We start from the raw sequence: 12,032 nt of genomic DNA on the forward strand, positions 1-12,032 counted from the left end.
ATACATAGCTCAAACACACACAAGTCTAACCAAAAATGGTTTTGTTTAGATGCCAAAATCAAAATCAGCTTGTTTTGTCACAAGCAGCTAAAGCAAAAGCTGCTTTTAAAAAGTGAAATTAACATGTGCGACCTCCTAAACGCCGCCATGTCTGTTGAACAGAAAACAGCTCATACCAGCAGGAAGAGCACCAGTTTTGTTGTGAATGCACCTAAATAATGACCTCTTTTGAGAATCAGTGCAATTCTCTTGTTTGGTGAGCGCTTTTCAAAGCCATGCATGTGGGTGTTAAGCAGAGGTAGATCTATAGCATCTTTTCAGTTATGAGACCTCTGAATGTATTACATCGCTGAGATGTTTTCAATTCCGGGAAGTTATGCAGACTCTACTTAGGTTAACATTATAGCTCACTTGAAGCTGGTTGTTATCACAACACATTATTCTTGACTTTTTCAGCCTTTATTTTCAGTGGTGTGTTTGGAATGATTGCTTTATAAAGCTAGTTTTGTCTAGTGAACAAAAAATTCTCCAAACATATGTCTAGAACAGGGGTGAGAGCCACATGTGGCTCTTTGGCTTTGAAAAAAATGCAAATAATTTGAACAAATATTTGTGGTTTTGGTTCGTTTGTTTTAGTTTATTACGTTTTGCCATTTATGCTTAGATTTTTAACATAGTAGATGGAAAATAATGGTAAAAGGTTTAATTAACTTTCATAGTAATCTAAAATCCTAAAGCACATATTTTTATATTCTTATCTTCTGTTGCACAACACTTTAAAAACATTGTGGTTAAATTAGATGGAGATATGCTATTCAAGCCAAGATTTTATGTTTTTCTTTTATTTGTATGTTTTTCCCCCCATTTTTTTCCCCCACAACATTTCTTTCTAAACTTCAGTTTAGATTTTAAAAAGCAAAAAACCTCAGATAAATGATTATACTTTGATTATCTCCTGAAACAAAAAATCATATGCTAACTAACTATATATGTTTTTTTTTTTTTACGTAAGAATATAAAAGTAACAATCTAATTAATGCTGTAATTCTCAGATTGGTGTGTCAACACATGTAAAAAAATCTGCAATCATAAATTTCAATTTTTGAAAATGTTTGTTAGAAAGGTTTTTATCCATGGTGTACAGTATGTAAAAAGATTGGAAAATGTGTCTGTCTGACAGTGAAAACAATTCTTTGTTGTCATTTCCTTTTTTTATCTTATTTTTTTATACCAACGCTGATATCACAATTTTCTGCTCATCAATTATGAAGCCAGTTACAGCTGCTGCAACAAAATAAAAGGTAAATAAGAAAAAAATGAGTTACTTGGATTTACTTTTATTATTATTATTATTTACCAAGGCTGTGTCCCACCAAGGTGGGGTAGCCTAGACAAGGCACACAATTTTAGCTCCCTCTGTCTCTTCCCCAAACCCTCCTCCTTCAGTGCGTGAGTGCGTGTGTGCGTATGTGCGTGCGACTGGTCTGAGATCTGGTCTAAGCCACACCACACTGCACCAGGGTCAGCTGCACAGCCCAGTGTGGGCACCTCCACTGCAGGGCCTCAGCCAAGGCTGGTTTCCCCTTGCCGCTTCATCCCAAGACCAGACCTCTACCACACCCATCCATTCATCCATACACAAACTCTCTCCACCCATCCCTGTCCTGAGCAGCCTCTCTCCCCTGCACCACAGTCTTCCCTCTTGCATTCAACGCTCTTTTTACACCCTCTGTCCATCCCATTCGCGGTCTTCCTCTCATTCTCACTCCACTCACATCAGATTCATATACCTTTTTCACCAATCGCTCCCTTTCCATTCTTTCAACATGTCCAAACCATCCCAGTGCCTTTTGCTCTGCTCTTTCAGCCAACTCTCGCGTCACACCAGTTCTCTCTCGGATAACTTCATTTCTCATACGATCCATACGCGTCACACCACACATACTCCTCAAACATCTCATCTCAACTACATTCAGCTTCCTCTTTTCCGCCACTTTCAGACTCCATGTTTCAGCCCCATATAACGCTGCAGGCACCACCACACCCTCATACAATCTCCTTTTTGCATCCTTTCCCAGTGATCTACATTCAAACACTCTCTTCATTCCCCCCCATATCTTTCGTACTTCATTCATTCTAAACTCTACCTCTCCCCCCATTCCACCATCCACACAGACACACGACCCTAAATACTGAAAACACTCTACCTCTTCCAACAACTCCCCATTTAATGCCACATTCAATCTGCGTTCACCCTTTAACCTCGTACACCTCATCACCTTACTCTTTTCCACATTCACTCTCAACTTCCTTCTGTCGCACACCCTTCCAAACTCCTCAACCAGACGTCCCAAGTTCTCTTCTGAGTCAGCCACTAGTGCAGTATCATCTGCAAACAGCAACTGATTCACACTCCATTCACTGCCGTCAGTATTTATCATGCTCACACCCGTACCCGACACCCTTTCATTCACCTCTTTTACCACACCATCCATATACACGTTAAACAACCACGGAGACATCACGCATCCCTGACGCAGACCAACCCTCACAGGAAACCACTCACTCATGCTATTTCCTACTCTCACACACGCTCTACTGTGTCTATAGAAACTCTTCACACCTTCCAACAATCTACCATCAATACCATACATACTCAACACCACCCACAACGCCTCTCTATCAATCCTATCATACGCCTTCTCTAAATCCATGAATGCCCAAAACACCTCCCTCCCCTTAGCCAAAAACTTTTCACACACCTGTCTCACAACAAACACCTGATCCACACACCCTCTACCTCTCCTGAAACCACACTGCTCTTCACCAATCATACACTCAGTTCCCTCCACTACCCTATTAATCAGCACTCTCCCATATACTTTGCCTACAACACTCAACAGACTAATACCCCTAAAACTACCACATTCATACTTATCACCCTTACCCTTGTACAGGGGAACCACACACGCACTCATCCAATCAAGCGGCACCTGCCCATTTGCAAAACACACATTCAACAATCTCACTAACCACTCAATCACGATCGCTCCACCACACTTCAGGCATTCCCCAGCACACCCATCCACACCTGCAGCCTTTCCTACTTTCAACTTTCCCACAGCTTGCTCAACTTCCTCTCCTGTAATCAACGTTTCATTCAACTCTCCCAATACATTCAGTCTACTTTCCCTTCCATCCATCCCAATCACAGCATCCCGATCTTCCTCCACATTCAGCAGCCTCTCGAAATACTCTGCCCATCTTTTTCTTACTGCATTCCCCTCATTCAACATCCTTCCATCCTCTGTTTTCACTTTCTCCTCCCTCCCCGACACTCCCTTTCGCACCCTCTTCACCTCCTTCCAAAACATTTTCTTGTTTTCTCGAAAATTATCAGTCAACTGTCTGCCCCACCTTTCGTCCGCAGCCGCTCTTGCCTCACGCACAGCTCTCTTAGCCTCCCTTTTCTTCTCCTTATAACACTCATATGACTCCCTGCCACATCACGCCAACAAATGAGACATATAATAAATATGCATTAAAAAGAATTCTATTACATCTGAGTGGAGGTTTACCAATTAGGATTAAAAAAAAAGTATATTTCAAAATTGAGGCTTTTCACATCAATTTATCATTAGGGAAGAAACTTTCCCTTCTTGCAACTGAGGCTTAAGTGGTTCAAAAACAAAAAAATGCAACAATATTTGTTGAGGTATTTATAAAAAATGTAATGGTGTAAATAGAACCAGAAAGCTTAAAACCTACAAACATAAAGGGAATTAGGTTACAGTAATGAATATGAATCCATGCGACTATTTCTGCTTCATATTAGACAAAATGTCAATGCACATCCTCTGTTTTTGCTACTGCTGTAATTGATATTAAAATTATGGTTGTCATGCAATTAATATTTTGAGTGATTAATTAATGCTAAACTGTAATTAATATATCTAACCTAATCTATTTTTAATCAAACCTAATAATCGCTAGTTTTGTGGTATTTTCATTAAAAAATCAAAATACAACTAGAAAAGTGGTTTTATTGTTTTTTTTTTATTATTATTACAGACTTCCAACTATTACTTTTACACCACCAAAGGGTATTTTTTTTCAATCTTGAACAATTAAGAAACGATAATTAAAAAAATGATTTAAACTTAAAAGTATAACAAGAATAAAGTACAAAACATTGATGTAGTATTTATTTCTATTGCAAGCGAAACAAGGCCCTTTGAGGTTTTCATTATCAGAAATTAATGGACTGCTGAAGTAGGCTAAGCGTCTGATGTAATCAGGTCTTTGCGTCGTCATTTAATTTACAATGACAGACACCTTGTCGAGTATTTTCCCTAACAGATGATAGTTATAGATTAACAATGAGATTACTGCGACTATATAATAAATCTTTGTCTATAATTATTTAATCACGATCAATGCAATAATTTAACACCCTAAATTAAAATCTATTGGGAATTAACTAAAGAAAAGGGGTAACATTTATTGCATCACCTTTTAATACCGATCTATCTATATACCCAGGCTGTGTCCTCCTTCAGTGTGTGGGTGTTTAATACCAACCATGCAATTTTTTTTTTTAACATTAAATAGCTAAAAATTTTCTGATTTGGTTAAAATCGAATTGAAGTTACAATGTCTTAGGACATTTTTATTTTCCAACTGTGCTCCTCGTTTTTTTTCCAAGCAATGAAAACTTAGTCTCCAAATTATACTCCTGAAACAACTTTTTAAAGCTGTTATGATGAAGTCATGATGGGACATTAATCTGAAGAAGTTGAAGCCATGGTGACAGTCGCTCGTGAGGAGGCTGTCAGTCTCAGTTAATTATGCAAATGAGCTGATAAGGGAAGCGGAGAGAGCTGATGAAACAAAAACAGCTCTTTCTGAACCTCAGATGGGTTTTGCTGAAGTTGTGATCTCAGATCTATAAAGCATGCTGCAACATTCATATTCTCCGTATCTGTGCGACCTCAGGGACCGCACTAAGTAAACATGTTCTTTAAAAAGCGTCTTGTCAGCCAGTAGTGATGATCATGCAGAGGCAGACGGTAATCAGAGCGTGCTCTTGAGTCACTCGTCTGTCCTCGCTCCAACACCTATGGGCTAATTTGTGTGGATTTATGGGGCATGTGAAGGTGCTTGAAGAAAAGATTCACAGTGGCTCCTTTCAGTATGTCCAACAAAACGCACTGACACAGAATGAATCAACTGTCTGATCTTTTCAGAAGAAAGGGACAAACTTCAGTATTTTCCTTGTAAACTCTCATTAATTAAGCTCCTTGCTCTGCAGTTCTTCCATCCATTCACGTTATCTGAAAATATCTGAAAAAACTTCCTGCAAACAGTCAATAGTTTGGTGTAGTATTCTAGAAAAATTTCAGTGTCACCCACAGATTAGGCCTCCGCAGGGAAGAGACAGACTCCTCTCTCCTCCTGCTCACTTAACTTTGTTGTCAATGTAAATGCTAAATAGGTCAAGCATTTGCACTCTTGTACTCCATAGGATTTAAGATTTAGGACTCCTGCCCTGAGCAGACATTTAAAGTTATTTAGCGTTGAGCTGACACATTCTATCTCTTTTCGTATATTATCTATTCTGGCCACCCAGAAGTCGTCTTCCACCTCCTGAAATTTTTACTGTAAGCTTGCAAAATCCACAAGGACACACTGTGCAAACAGCAAAGATGATGCAATGTACAGAGGGCGAATTCATGCTCCTCATCCCCACAGAGTGGTAGTCCCCAGTGCAGCTGAAATAAAGTAACTTAGCTTCTCTGTCACATCAAACCCACCACACTATTACTGTAACTCTGGGGTGCCCCTAAGCTAAAGGTAAACTTTGTGTTTCTTGTCTCTCTGTGACAAAGTGCAGACAAGGAAAGCCGATCCAGGGATGGAGTCTGACAGACCCCGGGGCTGTGCTGCTCTGAAGCCTCTTCGATGGAGGCACCATCATCCTGAGGAGATGAGGCTTTAATCCCTGGAAGAACCAGGTGAGTCATGCCGCAAGGATTTTTTTTCCAGCTTCTGCTCATTTATCTGCAGTTCTGATCATTTCTCAGTAACAAACAAATACAGAAGTTGTGAAAAAATTGCCGACTGAAATAAAAAAAGCATATCTAACTTGTAAGATATGAAATAATGTACGCCAATTTTTTAGGATTCATACATTTTCAAATTTCCAGCTCTAATGAGTATTTGTTTTTGCCTCAGCTCAAGCTAACAGTCTGAACTCAGGAGTCTTATGTGGGGCTGTGGCCTTTTCAGTGTGAGTTGCTCTGTTTACACACACTCGCCAAAGATGTCTTGCCCGCATTAAATCTTGCAGCCCAGCGAAGAGATGCTCTGCAGTCAGCACTTCTGCAGTCACAGGGCTGTCAGTTGATAATAAAAAAGAGGACGGAGGAAGATTTATTTCCCGAGCACAAATTACAGGATGGGGAGCATGTTGAAAACAGTGGAAGAGTGAGCACAGGAGAAGAAACACATTAAGTCTTAACTATCACAAAATCAGATCTTAAGGTTTTCCATAACTGATGTATGATGGTTTTGTGCACTTTAATTTGAAGGTATGGGACTCTAAACTCACCTAGAGGTGAGGGAAGGCTTCTGAAGGTTTGACATTCCCATATAAAACCCTTACACGCAAGCCTTTATGTCAGATGTTTAAGGTGGTTTTGACATCTTGCATCATGCTACATCTAAAATACATTATTGAGTAAACTTTGTGGGGAAAAACACTTAATCCAAATTAAAAAGGAACAATCAGTGAGCTACAAATAAAAGGTCAGAAGATGCATCACACATTTATTTAAAGTCTATTGAGCCTTAGAGCTTTGAGGCAAAGTGTTAAGGAACAAACACTGTGACTCTCCGCTTCTTTAAAATGTCTTAAGGGAGGAGGACGGCCTGATGATCATGAAGTTGTACAAAGGGATAAGGTTAATGAAAAGTCTTTTCTAGAGGTCTTTTTATAGTTGAAAAGCTAAACTAAGAGTTTGACAGTTGTGCTTCAAATCTATGAGGTGTTCCAGGAACAACTGTGGAATCTGCTCAAGTGGCTGGGATTCTAACATCTACTACTTTGTTGTCCTTTTTTTGCATCACCAATGGGCCTGCAGTTCCACAGGTCTTTGAAGTTCGTGGCCACTTTTGCAGCTTCCTATCCATACTCAAAAATAATTCCCCTGTAAACCACTACAGCTTGTTAGTGTCATCCCCCCAATCTCGTCTGGTGATTTAACATCTAGTTCCAGCAGCTGAAAGTCTAACAGGCATGTTTGGCACCATCTGACTCCCTGATGAATCCTGCAGTTTTTTGCTTATAGGACCAGGTCTTGTACCAGGATGATCGGGCTTAAGAGCAGACGTTTGAAGGTTCGTGGTGGGATTTTTTAATGTCAGCAGCTTCCTCATTCTGCTGCTGATAAATCCCACAGAGTGGTTTAGTCCTCCCTCTTCTTCCTCCTTAATCTATCTTTCACACCCCTCTGCGTCTATACTGGTTTGGCTTTAGGAGCGAGCATCTGGCGTGACTTTTAAATAGTTTGATAAGCTTGCAGATGAACCTTTCTGCAGTGAGGTTGTCATTCATATTGAGCAGAACCACCTGGCTTCGGTTGATCTCTGTAGTTTAAAATAAAGTTTACAGTTTTCTTATCTTGTGTGTCTTCTTTTTTATATTTTTATGGCCCGTAGGCTCGCATAACACTCAATAACGGTACTTAATCTTTTCAGGTATTCAAAAAGCTGGAGAAAACAGATCTGCCGGAAACAATTTGATTACAATTTTAATACAGAACCTTAATGGATCTTGAATTACCATACTTTCATAATGAAAAAAGAACGCTAAATATTTTCTCAGATATTTTCAATATGAGGGACCAAACGGTGGCTGTAAAAGCTACAGATGGTTTTTTTTTATGTCTTCATAAAACCTTTTTCAGCTCAGGAAGGTCTTGGAGGCTGCTTTAACTTGTAATTACCAACTTCAACTGCACTTTAAAAGTGCAGCTTTTTGCTTTAAAGAGCTTCTGGCTCTTTAAAGTGTACAGCCTCTGAGTGATTTGCAAAGAGTAGAGCATGAAAGAAATGGAGAAGAAAAAAATAGATCAGGATGTATTAGAATAACTGGAGAGCATATAATGTATCAAAAATTTTAAGAAAAAAAAAACTGTCCTTTGACATCCCAAGAGAAGCAAAACAAGAGAAACTGAAAATTAACTAAAATAAAATTTGATGGACAAGGGAGTAAAAAAGATAACAAACAAACAAACAAACAAATAAACAAATAAATAAACAGGGTGAATAAGTTACACATAAAAAACACCAAGAAAAGCATGAGTTAAGACCTTGAGGATTGCAGGAAACCCCTGCAGGTGGATAAGAGGAAGTAAAAAATTAAACAAAGGAAAACAAGGTTTAAGAAGAAGAACAAAAAAAAGCGAAAATGAGAAAAAAAGACAATAAACCTCAAGAAAATAAACATTTTGATGAAAGTAGTTTGGGAGAAAGGGTTAAAAAAATAAATGCAGTGAGGAGATGAAATGGACCAAACAACCAGTAAAGGGAAGAATGAGGTTAAAAGGAATAAGAAGAAGGAGGACAGAGGAAAAAGGTAACACATGACAGTACGCGAACCAAAAAAAAATTAAAAATTAAAGGAGGGGAACAATTAAAAAAGAATTTGAAGAGGAGGGGCGCTTCTAAATAAGTTTACCACCAACTTTTTTCTCCTTCCTCTCCAAGTTAATCTTCACCTCTTCTTCACCTCTTACTAGGGATGTAACAATTAATCAATTAATAGATGAATCGATTTTTCTTCTTATAATCCAACTAGATCTATCTGTCTGAGGCAAGTTGTTAATCAAACTATACCATTATAAAATAGTTTAAAAACAAAATAATTGGTTATGTTAATATTGGAAAATACCATTTGGATTGAGGTCCAGTAGGTTTATTTTACTATAATGTGAAAACAACCAAGTATCACAGCATCACAGCAGACAACACACATGTGATTCAGTAAAAAAAAATCCTGCCATCATCACAATGTGTGGAAACACTTTGAATTTTGCAAAGACATGTGACCATGCAGTGTGGTAGAATGCTCTAATGTTTGTATTACTTTGGTTTGGAAAAACAATAGTGGGCTGAACTTTAGGGAACTAAAATGTGAATGAATTTGCCATTAATTCTTGTTTACATCTTTTTTTGTTTGTACACATATTTAATTTAAACTTGATTATCTTGCAAAAAATACAAGGAATCTGGAAAACTTCACCTGTACTGTTTAGGATTTTATCTTAGATTCACACTGGTTGAATTTATGGCTAAAGATGTCCTGGATCCATTTTAGGTCAGTGAATCTGATTGTTTAAAATGATTCAATATCAACTATGAATCATGTCAACAACCACAAATTATGATTTGAATCTTAATTGAAGGACCATAAGTGTATTTAAGGTTAAAATAAAACACTGACAAAAAGTTGCTAATTATAAAAAAAAAGGAAATTATTAAGCTTAATGATCAATGACATAATTAATATACTTATGATGTTAACACTGCAAGGTGTTTGGAAGTATAATATTTATACCATTTTCTTATGAAAATCAACTCATCATGATAATATGTAAAAGCAGCATTTGCTAAAACTGTTCCTAGATCTATAAAAACGTTCTAAATACGTAGGTCAGAGGATAGGTTCTTTTTTTATTTGACATTGACATTATTTTGACATAGACTCAGAAAACTTTCATGTAATGTCTTGATGTTAAGCGCCTCAGGTTTTGGAAAAATGCAGTGGTTTAGGTGAAACATCATGAATTGCAATCTGTTCTCTAAATTTAGGAGGCTGTGAAGGCGAGAAACCTCAGAGCTGATGTGAGGAGACAGATTTTTTAAAACTTATGTAAAGTGTCAAACTGCATTGGAGTGGCAAAACACTCTTTACTTGAATTTCTGCACTTTTCCAAGAAGAAGCATGTCAGAAAGCAGGACCTGTCTTGCATTTGTACATTGACTTCAGAGGAAAACAAAAAGCAAGCCTCATAGAGTCTCAACCTGGGTTCTAAAGGAGATCATGATTCAAATTTCACACCCCAAAATTTACTTGATGGGAATTTGTATAAATGTGTATTTGTCCAATCCAAACATCCACAAGAGCCAGGAAAAATCAATAGCCTCCTCAGAGGTATTAGGCACAGAACTGACAGTCAGATAGAGGCTCAATAATTCTGGTGCATGAGAGGAAACAGGAGGAAAATTTAGCTATAATGAGTGTTGAAACAAGCGTGACCAGAGTGGCTGTGGAGACTTGTCACGACCAACTTTTCAGCTGTATTTAGCCAATCTTGTTTAGAAAAGACTTACATTTTTCCAGCATAATGAGAAAAGAGCGCAACACCAATTCCTCTGCTCGAGGGCAGGAAGCTGAAGTGATGGCTACAGAGAGAATGATGGGCTTCTTAATCAGAAAACCTTGAAAATCTGAGCGCTGCAGTAAATGGAGTATAAAATGAGCCTCCAACAGAGAGTCTGACTAACACTACTGTCCCAGATTGCCTCCACGCAGACGCACAGATAAGCTATAAAGGTAGCAGGCTCGCTCCAACCTTAGTGGAAGATGTACAGCAAAAATATTAATCACCATGGTGCTGCTGTCAGGCGGGCCGACAGGGGACGCTTGCAAGGAAAGTGCGTTTGTTGTGACCAGGAGGAGTTGAGGGGTGAGATGGAGGGGAGTTGGGAATTACCATAATCACACTGGCGAGCTCTTCACCACACCAAGGTCACCCTGCTTCTTCAGTCTCCACTTAGCACCAAGGGAGTGCATGAGAAACCCAGCAGTTTAAACAACTTAGGAGTTTGTAAACATACAGTTTTCCACATCTCTGCAATGACTGGAAGTAAATGCACAGATCTGACCTTGGAGAACAGACACAGCAACAAAATGACTCCTCACAATCACAGAGTCTAAAGTCAGGCCTTCAAAGTCACAGGGAGGTGAGGATAAATTATATTCACACTGAGAAACAGAAAACACAAAGCAACCTTTTTTCTCTTGTACCCCCAAAAAACACCCCTGCTCGTTACAAACAATCCCAACTTCACCTCAAGCCAATCAGATTAACGTGCTGTGTTAAATATTTATACCCAAGCTTGAAATTAGTCAGAGAGACAGACCAAGCCGCATCCCTTTGGCCCACACAGTGATTAATTCCGCCTCTGGGTCGCTCGTGTTTCCTCTCTCTTCTTCTGTCCTCTCTTGTCTATTTATCTCCATCTCCTCCTCATTAAGAGCGTTCTGTTGCCGTTCTCGCTGATGCAATGTGAAAGAGTGGCGAGCGCCTTTTTTTATCTGATTTCACTTCGCTCAGAGTAATATTTTCCCCTCAAGTTTCACAAATGTCGCCTGGCAGGCAGTAAATTAAATGCTGTGATCATGGTTTATGAATAATCTTAATGGAAGATTTACTGCACACATAACAGGGAAACAAGTACATTGTTGAAACCGTACTGTAGGTCATTATGAAAATGTAAGCCTTATGTATTTTAACAACCAAAAAGATGGTCAAATTCTACTTTTATTTTTACAGATTTTGTCCACTCATTACCTAAGACGAAAAAATGCAGTTTAAAAAAGGTCATATTTGTGATGTAAACCAAACCCATGTGTGGGCCACAAGCTCCCTGCTTCAAGCTCTAAGCAATGGGGAGGAAAAGGGGTGGTGTTGCTCTGCACCAAAGGCCCCGCCCACAACTTAAAAGGTTTTGTCCCAGAAAACAACACAGGCTTTTAAAAAACACTTTTTTTCCCTAATTTTGGCACAAAACTGCATAGCTTAATGCCACTGGGGACGCTTTTGAAGAATGCTCATTTTTGAATATTGTTTTTTATTTATTTTTTAATTTTTAATTAAACCTTTATATTAACAAGTTTCCAGATTTTTGGTCAGTTTAAAAATGCACAAAATAAGACAACAGAGGAACAGCTGCAATAAATAAAA

General features: G+C 38.6%; 1 protein-coding gene across 2 annotated transcripts in view; it reads right to left on the bottom strand.

Annotated features, from left to right (window-relative positions):
* The window catches only part of rhbdl1 (rhomboid, veinlet-like 1 (Drosophila)), a 46,698-nt gene that overhangs the window by 7,613 nt on the left and 27,053 nt on the right, over window positions 1-12,032 (bottom strand). The window lies entirely within an intron of this gene.

This window comes from Oryzias latipes, chromosome 19 (genome assembly GCF_053564925.1).
Source record: "Oryzias latipes strain Hd-rR chromosome 19, Olatipes_Hd-rR_3.1".
Classification (NCBI taxonomy): Eukaryota; Metazoa; Chordata; class Actinopteri; order Beloniformes; family Adrianichthyidae; genus Oryzias; species Oryzias latipes.